This window comes from Vulpes vulpes, chromosome 1 (genome assembly GCF_048418805.1).
Source record: "Vulpes vulpes isolate BD-2025 chromosome 1, VulVul3, whole genome shotgun sequence".
Classification (NCBI taxonomy): domain Eukaryota; kingdom Metazoa; phylum Chordata; class Mammalia; order Carnivora; family Canidae; genus Vulpes; species Vulpes vulpes.
Window position 1 is genome coordinate 133,649,150 of NC_132780.1, and position 27,095 is coordinate 133,676,244.

General features: G+C 39.2%; 1 protein-coding gene and 1 non-coding gene across 8 annotated transcripts in view; both read right to left on the reverse strand.

Annotated features, from left to right (window-relative positions):
- The window catches only part of FKBP5 (FKBP prolyl isomerase 5), a 107,142-nt gene extending 81,928 nt beyond the window's left edge, over nucleotides 1–25,214 (reverse strand). For 2 of the 7 annotated variants that reach the window (XM_072730846.1, XM_072730848.1), the window contains exons 1-2: nucleotides 25,044–25,168; nucleotides 24,160–24,251 (exon numbers count right to left, since the gene is read on the reverse strand). The gene's annotated coding sequence lies outside the window, so the exon portion shown is untranslated. Of the gene's footprint in view, nucleotides 1–18,691; nucleotides 18,795–24,159; nucleotides 24,252–24,512; nucleotides 24,658–25,043 lie in introns of those variants that run through there. The other 5 variants (XM_025990803.2, XM_072730855.1, XM_072730833.1 and 2 more) reach the window with 4 other exon arrangements.
- On the reverse strand, nucleotides 5,613–5,715 carry LOC112914275 (U6 spliceosomal RNA). Its single transcript, XR_003233824.1, has one exon. It is a non-coding gene; the product is annotated as a U6 spliceosomal RNA (small nuclear RNA).
- Nucleotides 25,215–27,095: the final 1,881 nt, after the last annotated feature.

Sequence of the window (27,095 nt, forward strand, 5' to 3'; positions counted from 1 at the left end):
CAAAAGTCCAGGACAGAACAGATGGCTTCACAAGTTAACTTTATAACATATATAGATTACAGTATCTATCCTTCTCAAACTATTCCAAAAAAAAAAAAAATAGAAGAGGAAAGAATGCTTTTAGATTTATTCTACAAAGCCAGAATTACCCTGATACCAAACCAGACAAAGACACTACCATACTGCAAAAAAAAAAAAAAAAAAAAAAAAAAAAAAATTACAGACTAATGTCCCTGATGAACATAAATGTAAAAATCCTCCACAAAAGATTAGCACATTGAACTCAAAAACATATTAAAAGGATCATTCACCACTATTAAGTGGGATTTAATACAGCAATGCAGGATGGTTAAATATCTGCAAATTAACCAATGTGGTACACCACATTAACAAAATGAAGAATAACAATCAAAATAATAAAATAATAAATAAAATAATAAATATTTTAAATAAATTTTTTTAATGGGCAAAGTATTCAAATAGACATTGCTCCAAAGAGATATACAAATAGGAATGTCATCTTAATAGGGCAGCCCAGGTGGCTCAGCGGTTTAGCGCTGCCTTCAGCCCAGGGCATGATCCTGGAGACCCGAGATCGGGTCCTGCATTGGGCTCCCTGCGTGGAGCCTGCTTCTCCCTCTGCCTGTGTCTGTGCCTCTCTCCATGTCTCTCATGAACAAATAAATAAAATCTTTAAAAAAATCATCTTAGTAGATGCAGAAAAAGCATTTGACAAAATTCAACATCCATTCATGATAGAAACTCTCAACAATGTGGGTACAGAAGAAATATACCTCAACATAATAAAAATGACAAATTCACAGCTAACATCACACTCAATAGTGAAAAGCTGAAAGCTTTTCCTCTAGGGTCAGGACCAAGACAGGGATGCCCACTCTCACCACTGGAAGTCCTAGCCACAATAATCAGACAAGAAAAAGAAATAAAAAGCATCCAAATTGGTAAGAAAGAGGTTAAACTATGACTATTTGCAGATGACATGATACTACATATAGAAAACCCTAAAGAATCCAACAAAAAATCTACAAAATCAACATACGGAAATCTGTTGCATTTCTATATACTAATGACTATCAGTAAAAGAAATTAAGAAAATAATTACATCAAAATCAATAGTATACCTTGGAATATATTTTTTTAAGATTTTATTTATTTATTCATGAGAAACACAGAGAGGAAAGAGAGGCAGAGACACAGGCAGAGGGAGAAGCAGGCTCCATGCAGAGAGCCTGACGTGGGACTTGATCCCAGGTTTCCAGGATCACGCCCTGGGCTGAATGAAGGCGGCACTAAACCACTGAGCCACCCAGGCTGCCCAACCTCGGAATAATTTTAACCAAAGAGGTGAGAGATATGTACTCTGAAAACTATAAGACATGAAAGAAATTAAAGATGACACAAATAAATAAAAAGATATACCATGCTCATGGATTGGTAGAATTAATATTGATAAAATATCCAGAGGCACCTGGGTGAGGTTCAGTCAATTAAGTGTCCGACTCCTGATTTTGGCTCAGGTCATGATCTCAGGGTCCTAAGTTCAAGCCCTGCATCAGGCTCTATGCTCAGTGCAGAGTCTCCTTGTCCCTCTCCCTCTCCCTGCTTGCTCTCAGTCTCTCTCTCAAATAAATAAAATCATAAATAAAATAAAATGCCCATACTACCCAAAGCAATCCAGATTCAATATAATACCTATCAAAATACCAACAGCTTTTTCCACAAAACTAGAACAATCCTAAAATGTTTATGGAAGCACCAGAGACCCCAAATAACCAAAGCAATCTTGAGAAAGAGGAACAAAGCTGGAGGTATCACAATCTTAGATTTCAAACTATACTATGAAGCCATAGTAATCAATAAACTATGGTGCTAGCACAAAAAGAAACACATAGATCCATGGAACAGTATAGCAAGCCCAGAAATAAACCCAAGGTTATAATGGTGAAATTAATCTATGACAAAAGAGGCAAAAATATACAATGCGGAAAAGACAGTGTCTTTAATAAATGGTGTTGAGAAAACTGGATAGCTACATGCAAAAAAATAAAACCGGACCACTTTTTTACACGACATAGAAAAATAAACTCAAAATGTATTAAAGACCTCAATATAAGACCTAAAACCATAAAACTTCTTAAGGAGACATAGGCAGTAAACTCTTGGACATCAGCCTCAGCAATATTCTTTGTTTATGCCTCTCCAGGAAAGAAAAGCAAAGGCAAAGACAACTAAAACATCAAACTAAAAAGCTTTTGCATGGTGTAGGAAACCACCAACAAAACAAACAAGGCAACCTGCTGAATGGGTGAAGATATTTGCAGATAATCTATCTAATAAGGGGTTAATATGCAAAGTATATAAAGAACTCATACAACTCAACACCAAAAAACCAATCGATTAAAAACTGGACAGAGAACCTAGGAATATATATTTTTCCAAAGACGACATATAGGTTGCCAATAAGTACATGAAAAGAGCTCAGCATCACTTATCAAGGAAAGTCAAATCAAAACCACAGAGACATCACCTAACACCTGTCAGAATGGCTATTATCAAAAAGACAAGAATAACAAGAGCTGGCGAATATATGGAGAAAATGGAACCTCTCTGCATTAGTTGTTGGGAATGTAAATTAGTCTAGTCACTACAGAAAACAGTATGGAGGTTCCTCAAAAAACTGAAAATTAGAAATACCATATGACCCAGTAATTCTATTTCTGGGTATTTATTCAAAGAAAATGAAAACACTAATTCAAAAACATACAAGCACCCCTATGTTTACTGCAGCATTATTTACAATGGGTAAGATATGGAAGCAACCTGAATGTCTATCGATAGTTGAAGGACTAAAGAAAATGTGGTGTATATATACAGTGGAATATTAGCTATAAAAAAAGTGAAATCATACATTCACAATATGTACGGAATTAGAGTGTTATGCTAAATTAGTCAGAAAAAGACAATTACCACGTTTTCACATTTATAGAATCTAAAAAACAAAACAAATTCACAAATACAGGGGAAAAAAAAAACCTGAGGGCTAAAAGAAGGGAAGGGGCTGGAAAGAGGTGAAATAAGTGAAGGGGATTAAGAAGGGCAAACTTCCAGTTAGTAAGTCAGTCACAGGAATGAAATGTACAGCATAGGAAATACAGTCAATAATACTGCAGTAACTTTATATAGTAGTAGATAAATACACTTATGCTGAGCACATCATAATATAGTTGTCAAACCACTGGATTGCACAGCTGAAACTAATATAATATTATGTCAATTATACTTCAATAAAAAAAATCTACAACTTAGTAATAAAGAAAACAACCCTATTAAAAAATGGGCAGGGGCACCTGGCTGGCTCTCAAGAGAGTGTGCCACTCTTGATCTCAAGATTTTGAGTTCAAGCCCCACATTGGGCATAGGGAAACTTAAAAACAAAATCTTGGGACACCTAGGTGGTTCAGCAGTTGAGCGTCTGCCTTTGGCTCAGGGCGTGATCCCTATGGGCTGGGATCAAGTCCCACATTGGGATTTTTGCATGGAGCCTGCTTCTCCCTCTGTCTGCGTCTCTGCCTCTCTCTCTGTGTCTCTCATGAATAAATAAATAAAATCTTTAAAAAAAAAATCTTAAGGGAAGCCTGGGTGGCTCAGTCAGTTAAGTGTCCAACTCTTGATTTTGGCTCAGGTCATGATCCCAGGATTGTGGGATCGAGCCCTGCATCAGGCCCCATGCTCAGCAGGGAGTCTGCTTGAGATTCTCTCTCCCTCTGCTCCCTTACCCCCACCCAACTCATACTCTGTCTAAAATAAAATAATAAATATTTTAAATAAATATTTTTAAATGGGCAAAGTATTCAAATAGACATTGCTCCAAAGAGATATACAAATAGCAAATAATCACATGAAAATATGCTGAATAGCACTAGTCAGTAGGGAAATGCAAATGAAAGCCACAGTCAGATATCACTCCATACCCACCAGTATGGCTATTAGGAAAAGGACAGATGATAGCAAGTACTGACAAAGATGTGGGAAAAGTAGAACCCTCATGCATTGTTAGTGGGAGTGTAAAATACTGCAGCTGCTTTAGAAAACAGTGTGGCAGTTCCTCTAAAAGTTAAACAATTCCAAGAAAAATGAAAACATATGTCCACACAAAAATTTGTACATAGATGTATGTAACAATATTCATAATAGCTAAAGAGTAGAAACAATCCAAATGTCCATTAACTATTGAATGGGTAAACAAAATGTGGTATATTCATGCCAATATTATTATTCAGTAATGAAGTACTGACAACATACTACATGAATGAACCTTGAAAATGTTATGCTAAATGAGACACAAAATAGGATGTATTATATGATCCCATCTATATGGAATGTCCACAAATCCACAGAGACAGAAAGTAGACTGGTGTTCTTTTAAGGTAATGGTAGAAGTAGAAGTGACTGTAAATGGGCATGAGATTTCTTTTAGGGATAAACAAAATGCTCTTAAATGGGATAATGGTAATAACTGCACATTTCTGTGAATATACTGGAAATCACTAAATTATACACCTTAAAGATATGAATACCATGCTATGTGAATTTTATGTCAATAAAGCCATTGAAAAAAAATACTCTATTGAACAGATGAACATTAATTATTAACATACATTGCTTCCAATGTATCTATTCTACCTAACACTGCTGTGAACATTTTTGTGCCTAGGCTTTGATCATATATAATTAAGAGTATGGATTCTTGGGGTACATGGGGGGCTCACTTGGTGGAGTGTGCAACTCTTGATCTCAGGGTTGTGGGTTCAAGCCCCATGTTGGGTGTAGAGATTACTTAAAGTTAAAATCTTAAAAAGAAAAAGGAAAAAAAGAGTACGGATTCTTTAAGGATTTATTTGAGAGACCGGGAGAGCAAGCAAGCACACATACACATGCATTAAGTGAGAGGGGCAGAGGGACAGGAAGAGAATCTCAAGTAGACTCCCAGCTCAGTGTGAAGCCCCAAGGCAGAGCTGGATATCATAACCCTGAGATCATGACCTGTGCCAAAACCAAGAGTCAGACACGTAACCAACTGAGCCACCCAGGAACCCCAAGGAGTGTGAATTCTTAAACACTGCTTCAGTGAGAATCTTGGCTTGAGCAGTGATATGAGCGACGCCTGGGCAAGTCACTCAACTACTTCATGCCTCAATTTCTCCATCTATCACGTGAAGTAACAGTAGTCACACCCCTTGGATTCTAAGGATCAAATTAAGTAAAGGCTTTGCGTGGTGCCTGTCACATAGTAAACGTTCAACATTAGTAGTTATAATTGTCATTCTGGTTTGTATTATTTTCTTCTTTAGATTTTTCTTTCTTTTTTTTAAGATTGATTGATTGATTGATGAGAGACAGAGAGAGAGAGAGAGAGAAAGAGAGAGAGCGGCAGAGACCTAGGCAGAGGGAGAAGCAGGTTCCACGCAGGGAGCCTGACGTGGGACTCGATCCCAGGTCTTCAGGACCACACCCTGGGCTGAAGGTGGCGCTAAACCACTGAGCCACCGGGCTGCCCAGGTTTTTCTTTTTTAATTGGGATATAACTTACAAAAAATATGAAACAATACACGAATTTGCATGTCATCCTTGCACAAGGGCTGTACTGATCTTTCCTGTATCGTTCCAATTCTAGTACATGTACTGCCAAAGCACACGCTCTGTTATTTTCTTAAGATGATTTCCGGAAGTGGTGTCACTAGGTCAAAACCCATGAACATTTATGTGTCTGAATACGTTTTGCCAAACCACATTTCAAAGGAGGTGCACTAACTTTTGATGCCAAGAGTAAATATAGGAGAGAACCAAGGTACCCATGCCATCATCAACACTATGTTACAGTAAATTTGTTTTGTTAACAATGTCTCACTTTGCTTATGGCCCTTAGCATCTTGAAACCCAACAGTTTTCTATGAATCCTACATACCATGATGAGTACTTAACTGAATGTGAAGTCTGTGCAGACCCTACACTGGGAGCCACAGTGGAAACTAAAATGAGTAAGGCCAAGGATTTTGTGTGAGGCAAAGCAAAAAAACATTTTAATTCAAGATAACTGTGATTAAGTATGAGAGGGTTACAAAGTATTTATAAGGGTAGGGAAAAAATGGCAGTTTATAAAGCAGGGAAAAAAGGGCAGTGTTCCAGCTGGTTCTTGAAGAATGGACATTAATTTCAACTGGCAAGGGTGTGGCAAGAGTAAAATCAAGGCTGGTGGAAGAACACGGCACATTCCAGGGCTGTGGCTTGAGTACAAAGTTGCTAGCGGGGAGAAAGGTGAGACAAGGAGGCACAGGGTGCTCTAGAAGCACAAAAAGGACCCTCTAAAACACAGCCAGGGACTACGTGAGCTGAGGGGGAGGGTTTCTCACAGGGCAAATAGCATGCAGAAAGACACAAAGACGTGAATCATCATGACCCATCCAAGGAACCGCATGTAATCCAATTTGGCTAGAGCGGAGAGTACATGTGGAAAGGATGCAGATGATGCTAAATAAATAGGCAGAAGCTGACTGTGAAGGACTTTGTGTGCCAGAATAAAGCATTTGAACTTTATTCCAAAGGAAATAGAGAACTGAAGCATTCTTAAGGAAAGAAGTGACAATCAGACTAGCTTAAAAAAACTACTCTGGCAACCCTCCAACAGCTTCCCAGCTCACACAGAATAAAACCCAAAGTCCTTATTACACTTAACACCCTACATGCTGGTCAGCAGCTCTCTCTGAAAATATTTTCCTATTTCCCCTCCTCTCACTCTGTTTCTGCCACACCAGCCTTCTTGCTATACCCCCTCCAACATGCCTCTCACCGAGACTTCTGCACTTGCTGTTCCCTCTGCCTGGAACTCTCCCCTGGAAACACACAGTTTGCTCCCTCAGTTAGGTTTCTGTTCAAATACTTTCTTATCAGAGAGGCCTTCCCTGTTACCCAATATAAAAGAACAAGAAACAAAAGCAATCAACTCTTATCATTTTTCTCCTCTACTTGCCACCCGGCACATATATTTACTTGCCTATTACTTGTATCTCCTTACTAGAATTAGAATATAAGCTCCATGACAGAGCCTCTCTCAATAACCCTGTGATATAGAACTGTTATTGCCACTTCCAGATGGTGAAATTAAGGGGCACAATATTGCCAGTGAACAATGGAACCAGGCACAATGACTCCTGAGCTTGCAACCCTAACCCATTTCACATAGTGTCAGAGGTCCTGACTTTGATACTAGATCATTTCCTGTGAATAGGCTCCATCCTGACAAGTTCTATAACAGTAAAAACTCTGAATTCACACTATGTCCTAAAGAGATATGGATTCTTACCACTGGTTATTAGTCAAGTTTCAAAAGCCAGGAAACATTTTTTTAAATGACCAACTAAAATACACAAGGTATCTGGACTTTATCCAGCAATAAGCTGTGTTTCTTTCTTGTGTAGGACCCAGAGAGATTAAAACAAGATGAAACAATTTTATGAAACTAAAAGGAACATAGCATAGGACACCAAAACTACTTTTTCAAGACCATTTTTCAAGCAGAATATTAACTTCTGGTATAAAATAAACTCCATCTTTAAGATAATCATTACAATTTTCTGAGGTTATCACCACCAAAGGAAGAACACAGTATCTACCTGGAAAATATCAAGTAAATATTGTATCATATGCAGATACATACCCCGATTTTTTCCCTACTCCTCAGATTACTAATTTCTTCTTCCCTGATTATTCTTTCAACCTAGCTCCCATTATTGAGAGAACCCCTTCCCAAAATGTAGTCCTCAATTAACACCTTTTCCTGTTAACTACTTCATACCAGAACTTACCACTCTTAAAAAAAAAAAAAAAAAAAAGAACTTACCACTCTTAATTCCAGCTACTTCCTCTATTATAACTAAATCTAGTTATAATTTCTCTTTTTTCTCTTCTGCAGTTTTTGATCTCTAATCACCCGATCACAGATACTTCAGGGCCCTTTTATATCCCTACCTTTTTAAAGAAAATCAACTTTTCAAAATTGGCCTCTTTTCTACTTCATTAATCTGTATTATCTGGCTCCTTTCCTAGGCTTACAACTTTAATATATTTTTTCTCTATCTTATCAACAGGACCTGCCAAATGTTCACTGTGTTTCCTACTTCCTTACTTTCCAAATTGGTATCTACCACCATATTCTGGGTTTTCTTCATTTCCTTCCTGAATTACCAGAGTTCTCCAGCTGACCTATTTCCAGCCTACTCACTCACTTCCATTCATTCTGTACATACTGCCAGTAAAGCTTCTCTCACACACAGTATACTCCCAATTCAAGGACTTTATTTATTTATTTATTTATTTTTAATTCAAGGACTTTAAATAGTTCTCCAGCACAACAGATCCAAACTTCTCAAATCTGCACTCAAGGCCTTCTACTGCTTCAGAATGTCACTAATAAATGTTTACCTTAAACATTCTAAGACAAATCCCCAGGAAACCAACATCTTGATCTCTTCTATCTGAATCAGTGCAATGTATACTATAGGTCTGAAGACCACCATCTTCCACTTGACTTCCATCAGGCAATGAGAATATATTAATCTATCATTTCCTAAACATCTCAAGTTACTACAGGAAGGATTCATTTTCAAAAGTTGAACTCTTCTAATCAGCAAAATGGAAGTGTGTACAGTTATTAGAAAATAACACCTCATATATCCCTAGTGAAAGTACAAAGTAGTAAAATATTTTAAAGGTGAATTTGCTAACATCTTTAAAAAGTTTAAGTGCAAAATATTCTTCAGCCCAGCAATACTTCCAGGAAATTATCAATATTCTCACAGAAGAATTATATGCAGAAGGATATTAAACACAACATAACTCCAACAGTTTAAAACAACAGGACACAACTCAAACTTCCTTACTGGAAGTAAGGAACCTCAAGATCAAGACCTGATATTTACATACATTATGAAAAGTTCACCATAATGAGTAGTTTACCACCTGTCAGCATACAAAGTTACTACGTTATGGACTATATTACCTATGCTGTACTTTACATCCCCCGATTTATAACTAGAAGTTCATAGTTCATAATCCCTTCACCTATTTCATCCATTCTCCTGCCCCCTCCTCTCCGATAACTACCAGTTTGTTCTCTGTATTTATGAGCCTGTTTCGGTTTTGTTTATAGATCCTACCTAAGTGAAACCAAAGGTATGTGTCTTTCTCTAACTTAGCATATAATACCCTCTAGGTCCATCCATGTTGCAAAGGGCAAGATTTCATTCTTTTTTATAGTTGAGTAATATTCATGTGTATCATGCCTTCTTTATCCATTCATCTATTGATAGATACTTAGGCTCCTTCTATATTTTGGCTATTATAAATAATGCTTCAATGAACATAGTGGTGCATCTACCATTTCAAATCATATATATATTTTTTAAAAATAATCAGCATTAAATTTTAACTTTTTTATATAACTTTTTAAAAAGTAATCAGCATTAAAATTTCACTTAAAAAGAGAAAGAGAAAGAAAAAAAATGCATTGTTCTAAGAATCCGCAATAGTCCTAACTAAACGTACACACAAATGTTTCAGTGCCTAGATGGCTCAGTCAGTTAAGCCTCTGACTTTTGACTTTGACTCAGGTCATGATCTCAGGTTGTGAGACTGAGTCCTGCATCTGACTTTGTGCTGGGCACAGAGCTTGCCTAAGATGCTCTCTCTCTCCCTTCTCCTCTCTCCCTCTCCCAAAAAAGAAAGAAAAAAAAGAAGCAAAAAACCAGACTCTTTTTTTTATTATTATTTATTTAAGAGAGAGAGAGAGAGAGCACACACAAGCTTGTGAGCTTGGGGAGGGGAAGAATCTAAGGCAGACTGAGTCAAAATCAAGAGTTGGATGCCTAACTGACTGAGTCACCAGGGTGCCCTGAGAAACCAGACTCTTAAATACAGAGAACTGATGGTTGCCAGAGAGGAGGTGGGTGAAGGGATGGGTGTAAAAACATATGAAAGGGATTAAGAGGTACAAAATTCCAGTTATAAAATAAATAAGTCATGAAGATGAAAAGTACAGCAACAGAGAATATAGTCAATAATACTGCAATAACCTTGTATGTATGGTGACAGATGGTGACTACACTTACTGTGGAGAGCATTGAGTAATGCAATGAATTGCTGAATCAATATACTGCACACCTAAGGGACACCTCACACCTCCTCTGACACAAATTTTTTAAATAAATTAAAAAATAAAGACTCCTATGCATAGTACTTTATGAAGTACCTAAAATACCATAATACCTAAAAAAAAAACTTGCATACATTTAATTTTTTTTACATACATTTAATTTTTAAGTAATTTTATCAATTATTTTCAACACTACAAAAACTACAGAATATATTAATTATAAGGAAATAAAGTTCAATTCAATATAAGAAAATAAAACTTATGCCATCAGAACTTCTTAAGGGTAAAATGGGCTACCTTGTTACACAGTGACCTCCCCTTCCCAAAAACTAAACTAAAACCAAAACTGCAAGTCTCTGAAAATGACATCCTTGAAGAATTTGACAGATGTGCCAGCTGTTTTATTTCTTAAAAGCGTATAGTTGAACACATATAATAATCTGTTGCATTTTTCTCTAGCATTACACAACTTTCCTGGCCTGCAACACACATACTGCATCTATTAACGTATTTAAGGATATGACAGCATTGTTCTAAGAATCCGCAATATTCATCTCTAACTAAACGTACACACAAATGTTTCAGTCTTCAAATGTCTATGGTTTCCAGCAGTTTAGTATTACATATTTTTTTTCCACAAAGCCTCAATACAATACATTTCCTGAACTTTTAGCTTTCAGTTTCCCGTTCGTCAATGGCTACAACTCTAGAGGCAATACATAAACACACCCCAGCTATAGTATTTCCACTTTTGACAACAGTGGATGAAATTATTATGACCAAACATAACTACAGTGCATTTAAGTCGTACATGACGGCTAACATAGCAATAACAGTAATTTAATAATTTACAAAGATGGAAATATAAATTATACTACTTATATAAGAATGAAAGTTACAAAACCAACAGTCTCTTTCTCAGTGTATAAGAATTGCAGGGCTTCTACCTAAAGAATCCTCCAAATACAAAACAAGTTGCAGATAAGACAGAGAAAAGAAAATCCCTCTCCCTTCAAAAAAAAAAAGGAAGCAAAAAAACCCCCAAACCATGGGAAATAGAAGTGATCTGATAAAAGCTTTGAGGACACGGAAAAAAATTTTTATATATACTTGTGGATTATACAATTCAACTTCACAGTATTTGAAAATGATAAAAATTAGTGTTTCAGTAAAAATAAATCTAATCTAGATGCCTACTTTCTTTGAAGGAATACAGCATGATAAAAAGTAGTCTGGAGCATCTTTATGTAACCCATGCCTTTCTCGTTCTGTAATCATGGGAAAGAATATAGAACATTATTACCAGTTGCAAAATGATTTCATGATAAAATCATGCTTAAAGTGACTAAAAAGTATTTGTACACCATGCAAAATTTCCAAATGCAGGAAGGACATCTTGCCAAAGTTAAACAATACACGTCAAGGGGGAAAAAAAACAGTGTGAGAATGATTTATTTGGTGGCTAGGAACAGGCATTATTTATATATGAGAAAAAATTATGTACTCTGTAAAAAAGGGAGTATTTACTGAGCATCTAGAGTGACCAGAAACTAAGCTTAAGGCTTTATAGATGTTCCACCACACTACATCTACACAGGAAAATAGTGTAGAAGAAAACAAAGCTTAAATAAGTTTCTCACCATTATGTGTGGCATATACTAAAATGTAAGAGACTGGAGAAGATGTAAACTTAAGAAGCTACTGCAATAAAAGTATAGGGTGGGGGATGTGAGGTGAATGTACAATAGCTCCCAACTCTTCATGCTAATCTTACCAGCACATCAATCTATAAAATGATAGACACAAAAAGCCTACTTTTCTTGAGAATTTATGTTTTGAGCACTATTAAATTTATAATTTACAACTCTAAAAATGAAAGAAGCTCTATTCTTCTTAAAGTAGATTTTGGAGTCTTAGTTTTGGATATTTAAGAATAGTAATGCTAAAAGAAAGAAGAGAAAAAAGAATAGTAATGCTCATCCAAGAAATGTAATCATAGGCTTCTCATTATGAAGCTTGAATTACAGGGCAGCCCGGGTGGCTCAGCGGTTTAGGGTCTGCCTTCGACTCAGGACGTGATCCTGGAGTCCCGGGATCAAGTCCCACATCGGGCTCCCTGAATGGAGCCTGCTTCTCCCTCTGCCTGGGTCTCTGTCTCTCATGAATAAATAAATAAAATCTTTTTTTTTAAAAAAAAGCTTGAATTACTATCACATTTTTTCTGACAGTAAAATTATTTTTTATCTTGGTTTTTAATAGCAATAGTAGAAAAATTATCAGAGGTACTACTATAATTCCCACCCAGATGGTTAAGAATCACACTAGGCATGACAGTAAAAAACAGCCCTACTTTAGCTCTAAAAGGTGCAGGCCTGCTCATTAATTAGCTGTGGATCTTGAACATGTGATTTGACTTCCTGTGGACCTCAATGTCCTCATCTGAAGGCAAGATGGCTGGACTTGAGGTTATATCCCTTCCTTCCTCCTCTTGGTCTCCCTGACTCTTTCTACTTTATGGCTTTAGTGATTTAGGATCTGGACTGGGGTCTCTGAGGACAGAGAGGAAAATCTGGAAAAAAGGAATAGGATAACATATACAACCAGAACATGGAGAGAAAAAAAAGTCAAAAACTCATACTTACAAAAAGAAATGGACAAATGGTTCAGGATAGAAGATCATGAGTTTCATTGTCAAAATTAGTTTGAATACAAGTTTCAGTTATATTGATATCAGAAAAGAAAGTGAGAAATGCCAGAGATAGGACTTAGAAATGTTATCTGTAACATACAACAATGCCTCACAAATAACCCAAGAAATCCTCCCAAGTTCCCTCAGTTCACTCAGAAAAGATCTCATGTCTGGCTTCATAATTCTGCCCCAACATAATCACCAACTATTTTCCGACAGGTTATTCCCCTCAGTCACTTTGGCTTCACCATTTCAAACAAATCTAGAATATCTCCCCTTCATCATCACTCAATGCTCTGTCTGAAATGCGTTTTCTCTCAACTTATACTATAATTTATCATGTTCTCACCATGTTTGAAGCACCATTCTCAGTACCTGACATGTATTAACTCATTTAATTCTCTCAACAATCTTAGGAGGGAAGTCAAGTAACTTGCTTATTAACATTACATAGAAGCAGAGCTCAGATTCAGACACGGGGTGTCTGGCTCCAAGGATCTTGTCCTCTCAGCTTGCTAACTAGTCATTCAAAGCTCAGACCAAGTTCTGTCACCTTCCTGAAGTTCTCATCTGCTTAGCAATTATTCCTGCCTCTTGAGTCCTTAAGTAAACCACTCATTTACCACTTACCAGTGGACCTAGGTTATTTATCTTTTGTGTATATATTTTATCTTTGCTAAATGAGGCTCTTGCCTCATTTATTCTATAATAAGAACCTAAGAGAACCTAGTATCTGAAACATAAAAGTGCTTATTAAACTATAATGGCATTTAGTGTTTATTGAAGACCTATACACAGGCTCTAGGCTAAGTGCCTTTATACGTACAGTCTCCTTTAATCCTCACAACTGCATCTCCTCAATATCACAAGTGAGAAAACAAGGCTCAGAGAAGCTATGTATGTTTTTCAATATCACATAGCAGTAGTGACAGTCTTAAGAGTCTGTACCATGCTCTTAATCTCCAGCCAACTGCAGAACACCTTGAACAATCAGTCCTAGCAACATTTCAGTTCAACCTGCACTTACTCTGCAGCATAACCCTGAACACTAATGATTCCAGACCAGAGTTGCAGCTGCTGCCCTCAAAAAAACTTGTAGCTCAGCAGGACTTCGGGACCAAACTGTCCTCTCACTGGCAGAGTCCCCATCATTGACCGAAATATTTTAAGTTCTACTTTAAATCAAAATATCAGGGCAGCCCTGGTGGCTTAGCGGTTTGGCTTCAGCCCGGGGCATGATCCTGGAGACCCTGGATCGAGTCCCATGTCGGGCTCCCTGCATGGAGCCTGCTTCTCCCTCTGCCTATGTCTCTGCCTCTCTCTGTGTCTCTCATGAATAAATAAATATTTTTTTAAAAAATAAGTAAGTAAATCAAAATACCAGGATATCCTTGGGCACCACTCTCTTCGACACCACTCTTCCCCCTTCAGGCTCCCTCATTCCCTTTACACTCAGACTCCTCTCTCTGTGCTTTTGTATTATAGAGTAGAAGGGTCCCGTTAATCCTGACAATCATTAGGATATCTAAATTTAATTTAGTGATAGCTCAGACGTAAGTGTATATTTGATAAATTCTATGCCCATAATGAAATATGAGCCTCACGGATCAGCTAGAAAAAAAGCAGCCAGAAAAGCAGAAAGAAAAAGATCTCCATAAACTGACCAAAAGCAAGCCTAGTTGATAAAAAGCAGAGAAAAGAGGAATATGAAAGCCACACTGTAAAGGAAAGAAAAAGTAATAAAAGCGGGAAAATGGACACAAACAGAAAGTAGAAAGTAGGAATCCAGGATAAATTCAGTGAAGACACACAGAAAAATAACACTAAAATCTAATCTATTTTAGGAATTCTGACTTCTTTATTCCTTTTCCTAACCTCTAAAGGAAATAGAAAAATATGAAGAGACTGAAAAATTTACTAGAAACATATATAAATTAGTTTTCCTGAGAAACCATTCATTTTAAAATTTCAGAGCTGCAAAGAAATCTTAAAATACTACCTAATCCAACCCACTCATTTTACAATTAAAATAAGGCTCAGAAAGGTTGATTTTAAATTGCCCAAGATTGTAAAGCTACTCAATCTCACCCCAACATCTACTCCTACCAGACTAGGGCTTTCTAGAAATGTATTTTACTCTTCCATTTTCCACTCTTAATAACTATTAAATTAGTTTCTGTATAAGCATCTCAGAATTTACATATTATTCCTACTTCCCTTAAAATAAAATAACCAGATATTCTGGATTACATAAGGCAATATGGAATTTTATTCTTTTATTCCCAACGTCAGTAATTTCAAATTAAGTCCTGGTTCTTAACTGGGAGAAGACTTAATTTCCCAGAAAAGCAGAAAGAAAAAGATCTCCATAAACTGACCAAAAGCAAGCCTAGTTGATAAACTACAATCCATCTGTAAAGGAATCATGCCCCAGACCCCTGGAGGCTAGACAACAGACAGCTATAACAGTCTTTATACATAAGACTTTAAAGTCTTCTATATTAAACTTTAGTTTAAGTACAGTCATTACCTAGGCCTTAAACATGTCTTTGCCTACAAAAGGCTGACTGAAGCCTTCTCGGGAAGGGAAGAAACTGCCTAATTTATTTAGGAACACAGCTTACTTTTCATATATATGAGGTTCATTATAGATTAGGGATAATCTGCTTTAACATGTTAACCAGATTAGGATTGTTGTACTGAAAATGAAAAGGACAAAAAGATGGGACACCTGGGTGGCTCAGCAGTTGAGCATCTGCCTTCAACTCAGGGCTAGAGGGATCAGTGCTCCTGGGGTCAAGTCCCACAAGGAGCTCCCCTCTAGAGCCCACTTCTCCCTCTGCCTGTGGCTCTGCCTCTCTCTCTGTGTCTCTCATGAATAAATAAAATCTTTTTTTAAAAAAGAGTAAAAAATTGACCAAGAAGAGTAATGAAGTTATTAACAGCTAAAGAGGAAAACTGGGAAGAGCTTTTCAGTTGGGGGTGAGCGGAGGGGGTGCTGGTGTGCAGCTGCTACAGAGATGGTATTTAAACTTATTTAGTTTGCAGACATAGGTGAAAATTTGGGCCTCAAATTTAGGCAGAAAATATGGATTTGGGGCCTAGCAAGCACAGCAATGATTAAGTCTTTAGAGAAAGAAGTTTACAGAAAAACATTTAAAACAACATCATTCCTCAGATAACACTTTGAAAATAACCTAACCTTCCACATGAATAATACTTATCACATAGATATATTTGGACTGCTTTATTCTAAATGAAAAGCTAAAAAATTAATTTTTTCCTCAGGCTAAGAGAAAAGGGTAAGGATTAAAACAGTTCCATAATTACTATTTGTCCAAAGTCAAGTCTCTGAACTAAAACACATTGTTTCTGAAGACTCCCTATTTGTAACAAAACTTTTAGAAAAAAACTGAGAGAAAAATCTGATGCACCAATACTACTACAATTTTACAATAGTGGTGAGAACTTAATAGTTTTATAAGTACATTAACCAAAATGCCCATATTAGTAAATCTGAAGAATAGGTAGTACGGAAGTTCATAATACTATTCTCCCTAGTTCTATGTAGTTGAAAACTTCCAAAATAAAAAATCTTTAAAAAGTCTACCTAGGAAAAAAAAAAAGTCTACCTAGATAATTTTTAAATTACTTTTAATTAAAAAAAATTTTTTTTTAAGATTTTATTTATTTATTCTTGAGAGACACAGACAGAGAGAGAGAGGCAGAGACAGAGGCAGAGGGAGAAGCAGGCTTCATGCAGGGAGCCCGACGTGGGACTCGATCCCGGGTCTCCAGGATCACGCCCTAGGCGGAAAGCTGATGCTAAACTGTTGAGTCACCCAGGCATCCCCTAAAAAATTTTTTTTGAGATACAGTGTGAGCAGTAATTGGGGACAGGGGTGGGGTGGGGGGATCCCAAGCAGACACCATCCCCAGCCTGGAATCCAAGATGGGGCTCAATCTCATCACCCTGAGATCATGACCTGAGCCAAAATCAAGAGTCCGATCCTTGATCAAATGAGCCACTAAGGCACCCCAGATATTTTTTATTTTTTTAAAGATTTACTTATTTATTTATGATAGAGAGAGAGAGAGGCAGAGACACAGGAGGAGGGAGAAGCAGCTCCATGCCGGGAGCCCGACATGGGACTCTATCCCGGGACTCCAGAATCACGCCCTGGGCCTAAGGCAGGTACTAAACTGCTGAGCCACCCAGGGATCCCCTATTTTTTAAATTCTACCTGCAGTTAAAGTTTGACAACTCAGAATTATAACAGATAAAAATTATTTTTCAAATAATGTTTTATTCATTCTCAATAGACCAGTGAGGGGATCCCTGAGTGGTTCAGCGGTTCGGTGCCTGCCTTTGGCCCATGGCGCAATCCTGGAGTCCCGGGATCGAGTCCCACATCGGGCTCCTGGCATGGAGCCTGCTTCTCCCTCCTCCTGTGTCTCTGCCTCTCTCTCTCTCTCTGTGTGTATATATATATACACACACATATATATGTATATATATATGTATATATATATATATGTCATAAATAAATAAATCTTAAAAAAAATAGACCAATGAAACTTACACCTGATCTTAGTCAAAAGGCCGAAAAACGGTAGACCAATGAAATTTAATGTGTATGAAAGGGGGAAAAGATCCTGCTTCACTTTAAAGAAACATAAGTAGTTTATTAAATGGAAAAAATCCTTTTATCCATGTTGTTTGACATTGGACATTTGTTATGTTTCTCTTCAACGAACCTGTAATTTTTGTTGAAGAAAATACAGTCCATGCAAATATATGGCTTTGGTTAGTAAAGACAAAATAAACATTTATCCCCAGTATCCATGATTAATTTGCTGAATGTAGTTAGCTGTCATGTTATGTCAAACATCTTCCACTCTAGTAAATAATCAAATAAACAACTTTTTAATGTAGATGCAAAAAAGGGGGGGAAAGATTTTTTAAAAGAACCAATATCCATAAATTATATCTAACCCTAACTTATAAAAAAAATGCACATATTTAAAATTATATAAATAAGAAGAGGGGAAAAGTTAAAGGTTTTTAACAATGATCATAGTTTAAGCCAGGACTTAAGTGGCTGTAATTTAAATCAAATCACTCAAAAAATAAAAAAATAAAAAAATAAAAAATAAATAAAAAATAAATAAATCAAATCACTCTACTGAGACTATAATAGTGCAACCAATAGAGAACAAATTGACTGCTTAGATTTACCACTTACTGATAGTCATATATGGTTTACAAGCACCTATCTTTCCTCTCTATGATAAACAGCACCACCCAAAAATGACAACTAGATTTGTTTGCCTCCTCTTCATCTGTAAGTTCCAAAACAATAAAAACTACACATCTGTGCAAAACTAGCACACTGTAAGTGTGTAACTTTTCTAACAGGAATAAGCAACTTCAATTCCCAGAAAGCTACTGCTAGCAATTAGTCTCATTCTCTAGGTGATGTGCATAGGATAACAAAATCAAGCAGGGTTTCCTTGGTGGCAGCTCTGCCTTGAATCATTTTCAGAATTTTACGTCTTCTAACAGAAATATGTCATCAGGAAACTTCAGAGCAGCAGCATAAAAACATATACTTAGAGACAAAAGAGACTGTTGGTGATTCTCTTTTTCTCTATCATTATGAAAGCACTGCGAAGTCTGAATTGAGGTATTTCATATTTTGCAGATGACAAGATCATTCTCTTCTTCAACAAATTGTTGTAGCTTTTTCCTTGTTAAAGTAAAAATTACATACCATAAAATGCCCAGATCTTAAGTAGTCAGCTCAATAAGTTTGAACAAGCGCATACACCAACTGGTGAATCTGGATGTTCCTTGTACTAGGTCTTGCAACTTTTCTGTAAGTTAAAAATTATACAAAAATAAAAGGTTACCGAGAAGTGTACACTTGAATTGCCATTATCCAAGCAAGCTACAGAATATTTCTATCTCCCCAGAAAATTCCCTTCTGCCCCTTTCCACAACCCTTACCCAGAAACCACTGTCCTGATTTCTACCACCTTACCTAAAGTTTTGCCTGTTTTATATTTTTCATAAACAGCATCATTTGGTACATATTTCTCTCTGGCTTCTCTTGCTCTGAATAATATTTCGAGATTCATTTATGTTGTGTGAATCAATTGTTCATTCCTGTTGTGAAAACTTGCTATGAACATTTTGCATCACTTTTTTTTTTGCATCAATCTTATTGTGATCATGTACTTTATTCCCCTTAACACAGTAAGCTTTCATTTAATGGAGGGGTTCCCCACATATAAACAACCCTGTTTAGTCATACAGCATAGACAGATGTACATATAGAGTAAAAACATATATAAATTACAAAAATCATAGATATTTTATCTATGTGTGTGTGTGCGTGTGTGTAAATGAACAGATTCTGAGAAGCCCACCCAGAACCAACAAAGATATGTTTTAAAAACTTATAAAGTTAATAGCGAAAATAAATCTAAGATGGAAAAGCTGTTCATTTCAATTCTGCTTAATAAGTATTATGTTTTAACCTAAGAATAATTCCAAAGAGAAACAGATTTTCTCTCCATATAAGTTACTCTGTTCTGCTTCAATGAAATACCTTCTTCTCGTAACAAATCCCCCCGCTCCCGCCACAACTAGAACTTCAAAACATTAAATGTTACCTCCACTACACAATAATCTTTTATGCGAGGGGTAAAGCCCAAAATATGTGTTAAAATTACAAGTTTTATTGTCTTGCTTTTTCAAAAAGTTAAACAGGGAAATAATCCATCAGCTAATACTTAATATGGGTAAAGATCATTCATCTTCATTGAGAATATATTCTGAAAAGGACTCAACCTCTGGGACTTTTTCTCCATCCCAAAAAAGTAATTTACTGCAGCATTAAATCTGTGACAGAGACATCTTGACTTTGAAATCCCACTGTAATTTTCAGCTGAAAGTAGGAGAGTTTCTCTAATTTCCAGAGTAACACTAAGAAACATACACACAAATCTGATTTTTGAAGAGATCCTTTGAAATTCCCAACCCTGCTTTTGATAATCAGATGATCATTTTTCAAGGGACTAGAAGTGGCTCATTTGACATCATCTATAAATTTCCAAGATGGAGGCAGAATGCTACAAATGGTTCTAGAAATTTACCATTGCTTTAGGAAGGGTTTGCAACTATAAAAGGAGGAAACAACCCTCCTCTAGTCTTTGATCTTTGTTCATCTTTTATTCCTCCTTCCCCAAAATAAGCAACTTCAAAAATACACAGTTCTAATGTATTACTTTTTTAATCTTACAAAACATTCTTAGCATTTGGATGTTCCCTAACTTCTGCAGATGTATAATTATTTACTTAACCCATTACTCACTTCGAAAATACATCATTTTCACTTTTCTAATAATTGTATCATTTTCTAAAACAAGGAAAACAGCCTCGATTAACTGTTACAAAAATGACAGCAGCTCTAAATAGCTACAGACCCCATCTTTCATTATCTTTTTCCTGATTGTTTTAGAGAATTACAATTTTATTCTTATTTTTAAAGTGTTTTTCTTCCAGACCAAGAGTAAAAAACAGATAGAGCAAATTCGTAGACCCCATACTCCCTCTGGTGGTCCTTCACTCTCATTAACTAGACAAATTCCGAAAGACTAGAAGTAAATACTAAATTACGGGTAAAATGATCTTGCTCCAAAAAAGAGAAAAGAAAAGAAAAGAAAAGAAAAGAAAAGAAAAGAAAAGAAAAGAAAAGAAAAGAAAAGAAAAGAAAAAAAGAAAAAAATGAACTTGCTCCATTTAAGTATCACAATCTTACATGTTTAAGTTTCAGCTGAGTACAGGCCAATTCTTTTTGTAACAAAGTGTGAGATACAAATTATTTCGAGTACTTGAATTTTAGTGTTTCAAATATTGCTAAAATATCCTTAATAACCTGTTATACAGATTAGTTACAAGGGTGCATAAGGCCCTACTCTAAATAATTCTAAGCTGTCTCTCTTGACAGAAGAGTCTTTTACCTGGTAAGTATCTTTTTTGCAAATTAAATCACACTTAAGTGGCTATTATTTTTAAATCAACAGTTATTTTCATACCAACAACCACTCAGTCTCCTATGTATATAGCTTTAATTTTCTTTACACTTTGGGGATATATTATCAAAAGTTAAAAATGCACACAGACCCTTTCTACCTCCTTGGCCATCCTGGTGAGTGCTCTTGGCTGGGGCCTATCCCACACCTAAGGCAAGATGATGGTGGCTACATAGAAGAAAAAGTCACTGGAGACAAGTCTAGGCTCCAACTCAATATAAGTGGACAGTCCATGATGGGGTACAAGGAGACAAAAATGATCAGACATGACCAAGCAAAACTGGTCATCCTAGCCAACAACTGCCTAGCTTTGAGGAAATCTGAAACAGAGTACTACATCCTGTTGGCCAAAACTGGTATCTATCACTAAGGTGGCAATAATACTGAATTGGGCATAGCTTGCGGAAAATACCACAGAGAATGCACACCAGTTACCACCGATCCAGATGATTCTAATATCATTATGAGCATGCCAAAAAAAGACTGGTAAAAAGAAAATAATGTAAAATTTTTCTTTAATAAAACTGGCCAGAGATTGTTTGAAAAAAAATGCACTGTAGAAAATTCAGAAATATACAATAAAATGAAATCTAATTATTAATCAGCTAGGTTAAAAAGCGCAAATAGTTTCGGGATGCCTGGCTGACTCTACCCATGGAGCATGCAACTCCTGATCTCCAGGTTGTGGGTTCGAGCCTCACACTGGGTGTAAACGTTACTTAAAAAAAAAAAAATCTTAAAAAACTTACAAATAGTCTCAGAATTTTAAAAATGTCCATATTTAGTGGTTCAGTATCAAATAATTACAGGATTTGGTGTGCCAAATATGTACAGTATGGATTTTTTTTTCTTTAGGAACTGTGAAAAATTATTGCAAAGGCCTATACAGATATATTCTTAGGTATAACATGCATAATACTTCAAAGCTACATTCATGACTAAGAGTGTCACCTGATTTATCCTCAAATTAGTTATTTTAATATATGCCCTTGTTTTTTTGTGGCTTTATTCATTCAAAAATATTTCATCACCCCCAAACTCAAAAGGAACCACACCTGAGGATAAATGACTTAAACACACTCACAATGCTTACTGTGTAGATGTGAGAATTCAACTTATACTTAATTTTGAAACTGAAATGTGGTTGATAATTTTATGATATGGTCTACCACAAGTTAAAGTGGACCAAAAAACCCTAGTAAAGTATCCAAAAACTGAATTTGAAAATGAGTTTTCAATTAAAAGGCATTTTTATAAAGTTCCTAAAAGCTGCTTTTGTGTAAACAAAACTATGAAATACTAGTTTAATTTATCATATGTGGTATATTTAAGCATCACCATAGGATAAAGATTATAATAATTATACACAGCAAATTACATACAGTAGTTAAAAATATATTCCTATACACTTTAAAGAACAATTATCTAAATCATCCAAAAGAATGAGGACCCTCAGACTTCTAAGATTCCTTACAACTATTTGTACAGAATAAAACCCACTCTACAGGACAAGTCACTGTGCAACCAATCTACCCTAACGATCAAAAAGACAACTAAGCTTTAACAGCAATGACTACTTCTACAGCTACAGAAAGAGGATGTTCTTTCTTCTCTAGACTGATTCTAAGCTAAGAAACATTTAGGAAATTAATCCAAAATATGTGTTCTTTCCCAATCCAAGAAAAAACAGAAAATTGAAGATTTAATTAGCTGCCGACTCCAGTATTTTAAGTTTTTCATGTTGAACTGGTTAAAATTATGTTTTAAAAAAGAAGTTCAGTGGTGCCTGGGTGGCTCAACAGTTGAGAGTCTGCCTTCGGCTCAGGTCGTGATTCCTGGATCCGGGATCCAGTCCCACATCAGGCTCCTGGGAGGAGCCTGCTTCTCCCTCTTTGTGTCTCTCATGAATAAATAAATAATTCTTTTAAATAAATAAATAAATAAATAAATAAATAAATAAATAAATAAATAAATAAGAAGTTCACCTAAAATTACCATAACTAAGAACATTAAAGATTCAGAAAAAATATTTGTTTTGTTAAATGCTGGGAAGACAAAGACCTCATACCATTTAAGCCTGTCGTTTGAAGACAGAAAACATTTTATAAAGACCATCTTTGATTTATTTTTTTTAAATCCCAGTCACAGCTAACCTATTGGTTAAAGAGTTCAGCTTTAAATGGTGTTACTAATTACCTAGGTAAATAGTAAAATTACCATTCAATGAAAAACTAATAAAGTAGCATAATTAACTCAAAATTATAACTTTGTTCTTAAGACATTACACTTCTGTTAAATATAAATCACCCCCAATAGTTACAAAAGACACATTAGAAAAGAAATTACGCTAAATCAAAGTGCCACTCACAAATAAATTTAAATATGTATAAAGTGTATAAAGCATAAAAAATTGCTGTATTTTTAATGTATTTTTTCTGTTGATACCCTATATGGGTCAGGGCCATAGCTGTAGATTAAGTGGAGGTCAGTTGGGAGAGAGATGAAGAGAAAATGGTAAGTGAAGGTATGACAAAGATTTCCCAAAAAGAACAAAAAAAATTTTCAAGTTTATCCTTGAATTTTGATTCAAATACCAAGAGAAAAAGCTACTATAATTGTCTAAAGTAAAAACGGTGTGTGTGTGGGGGGGGAAGCAGTGGGCAGAATTCCATAGACCATTAAAAATACTTAACCGAAACATGTGCCTCAACTTTTCTCTCGTCCACAATTTAACAAAATGGGGGAAACAATGAAAATAAACACATCTGTCTACCCTTAGCGAGGCAAAGAAAGCTGCCATTCAATGCTAAGCCTCATCCCGCTGGAAAACATACTCCTGAAAAGTAAATCCAAGGCCACGAGCTCCAACTACTGCGGGCAGAATCTACTGAACGGCGGCCAAGCGTCGCACACGCTGTCCTCAGCCACACCGGGGGAGATCCAGGGCTCTGCCTTCTCCGCTTACTAACTCGGTACCTTCCTATGCTTTCGCCGCCACTGCAAAAGCCAATGTTCTAGGCAAAGCTACCATGTTCCTCTAAGGCTCGTCCGTGGAAAGAAGGCACCGACACGCGGACCCCTCCAGCCGCTGTGTTGGGGGCTGGTGGGTTTGGGGTTGCTCGGTCCTGGGTGTGAGTCCTACCGTGTCGCCAGCGCACCTCCGCAGGCGTCAGTGGAAGGAGCTCTGACGTTCCGGGCGAACCGAACGACGAGCGAGTTCTCGCCGGCTTTCCCCTGGAGCGAGAATAGTCACCTGTTAGCCCCGCGCCGACTGGCGCCCTCAGGCGCGGCCGGGGCCGTCGGGACGCTGGATCCCGGCCGCTCGTCCCTTGGCGGCAGGTGGAGGCGGTGAACACGCATCCACACCCACCGCCCCGGGAGCGCAAACCGAAAGCGAGCGGCGCGGCGGCGGGCGCTCCGTTATCCTCGCCCGCCAGGGGCCCCGCCAGGTGTGCGGGCTCCATCGCGCCCGCGGCGTCCCGGCGCACGGCTCACCCGGCTCCACTTCGCCGCCGCCCGGGCCCCCGAGGCGAAGTTTCTCTCCCGCCCGCGGCAGCGGCGGCGGCGGCGGCGGCGGCGGCGGCGGCTGCTGACGCGCCGCCCGGCTCTCGGCGGGTCCCGCAGCCTGCTCCGGGCGGTCGCGGTCACCGGCGCCGGGCCTCGGGCGAGTCGGGGGCCGCCGACGGGAGCCGGAGCCGGGACCTGTCACCTCGGGCGGGAAACAAAAGCCGGGTGAGGACGCGCGGGCGCGCCGGCCTCGCCTCCGCGAGGGGGAGCGCCGAGGGGCAGGGAGCGCCTCCCGGAGGGAGCCCCAACCCCGCGGGCCGGCGGGGCGCGCCGGGGGCGCCGCGGCCGGGCGGGGTCGCCGGCGCGCTCGCCTCGAGGCCTCCCCGGCCCCGCTCGCCCGGAGCGCCGCCGCGGGGCCGGGAACGCGCGCGAACGGGGCCCCCGGCCCGCCGAGGAGGGAATTCGGCTACCGGGGCGCTGCGGCCGCCCGCCCCACCCCTGCGGCCATGGCGCCGGTACCTGTCGCCGTGGGTGCTCCTCGGCCTCGTCGCTCTCCGCCTCGGCCGCGCGCCGCTCGGCCCCCAGCCCGCCCAGCAGGCCGTCCGCGCGCTGGACGCCGCCGCCCGAGACTGGCAGCGCCCGCGAACCGGCCCGAATCCCCCGGGCAGCGCCCGGCGCGGTCCCGCCCCCGCCGGCCGCAGGACCCGCCGTCCATAGGGCCCCGGGGCTGTCAATCCGCCCCCAAAAGGCGCGCGGGCTGTCGCTCCGCCCGTCCGGATTGGCGGCCGCGCGCCGTCCGTGCGAATGAGGCCCCGCCCCCGGCCATTTGCACCTCCGCCTCAGTGTAAACTCCGCCTCTCCTCGCCAGCCCACGTGTCTGGCCCTTGGCCTTTGTGGGGTCGGGGGACGGCATGCGGGACACTGACGGACGCCGCCCCGCATCATCTCTTACCTCCGGAGGAACGGATGCCTACACAGGCTAGTTGACCTCACATCTGCATCGTATCTCTGACAGCTCTGCCCTCCTGTCTGTTTACCCGGCGTGACCAGAGGATGGAGAGGGTAGGCCAGTCCTTTTGCGGCAGGTAAGCATCAGGAAGGTTAGCATCAGGAAGTCAGAGATGCCCCGTGGAGCCTGGGGAAAATCCCGTCTTGAGAACCAGTTTAGCACGGCGCATTTCCCCCACGGCCTCAAGGGACTGTGAAGACCGTGCTTGGCCGTGGCTTTGTGCCTGTCCGGCATGATGAGATACCAGGCGGCTGAGACAGCAGAGGGCCTTAAAAAGTGATTGTGTATTCTGATCCCCCTTTTTCGCCCCCGCCGTCAGGAAAGAGTAGACCTACTGAGCAAACCCCACTTCGAGAGGGACCAGGCTCCTTCCACCAGAAGGCTGGCTGCCCCTGAGTAGTTCCACATAGAGATTCAGATGCCGGGGATTGAGCTGGCCGCACCTGGGCTTTAGGGAATAACCAACTCAATCCCCTCACTTTTGAGGAAACAGAAACCTCAAGTCCCATAGCCATGGGGCTTAATAGTCACCTGTGGAAACCTGTCTCATAGCCAGATCAGAAGCCACACCTCTTAGCTCCAAACCTGCTCTCTGCACTATGTCATGTTGGTCATTTAGGTGTTTGTGAAGAGCCTCTTCCACAAATCGCCATCCCTGCCTTCCTGAGGTGGTGCCTGAAGAAAGGACAACTGGGACCAACACCTAAACCTTCTCAAGGGCAAGGGCCCTGACTTAATGCCTAGAAGTTTCCCTGTTTACCAGGTGCCACAGAGAATCACTGAAACAATGTGTTCATGCATTAATTCAACAAGCATCGGTGATTAAATCCAAATCCAGCCCTTTGTCCTTCAATAATGTTATAAAGGTTTCCAACACCAATTGATTGAGAATCTACTACTAGGGGCTCTCAGTCCAGTAAGCCTCCAACTCTTGGTTTTGGCTCAAAGTCATGATCTCAGGGTAGTGAGATCCAGCCTGGTGCTGGGCTCTGCACTCAGCAGTATCTGCTTATCACTCTCCCTCTGCTCCTCCCCCTCCTTGCGTGCGTGCACGGCCGGCCGGGCTCTCTCTCTAAAATAAATTCATTAAAAAAAAAAAAAAAAAAAGAATCTTGTGACACCTGGGTGGCTCAGTGGTTGAGCGTCTGCCTTTGGCTCAGGTTGTGATCCCAGGGTCTGGGGATGGAGTCCTGCATCCGGCCCCCTGCGGGGAGCATGCTTCTCCCTCTGCCTGTGTCTCTGCCTCTCTCTCTGTATCATTCAAGGATAAATAAATAAAATCTTTTTTAAAAATCTACTAATAGCAAGTGCCGTGTGCAGAGTATACATAGGTGAGAAGACATTGTCCCAGCCCTTGAAGTCTTTAGCCAAGGAGATGGTAACATCCTCATTGCATGTCAGTACCGCTTATGTTTCAGTGGATAGCTCCAAGGAAGGAGCATTCAGATCTTCCTGGAAAAGGCAGGGAAGGCTTCATTGAAGATGGGACACCAGAGCTGACTTCTAAACAATAGTCTTAAAAGATGGTGTTTGCCAGATGGAGGGATGTGAAAGAGGAAGGA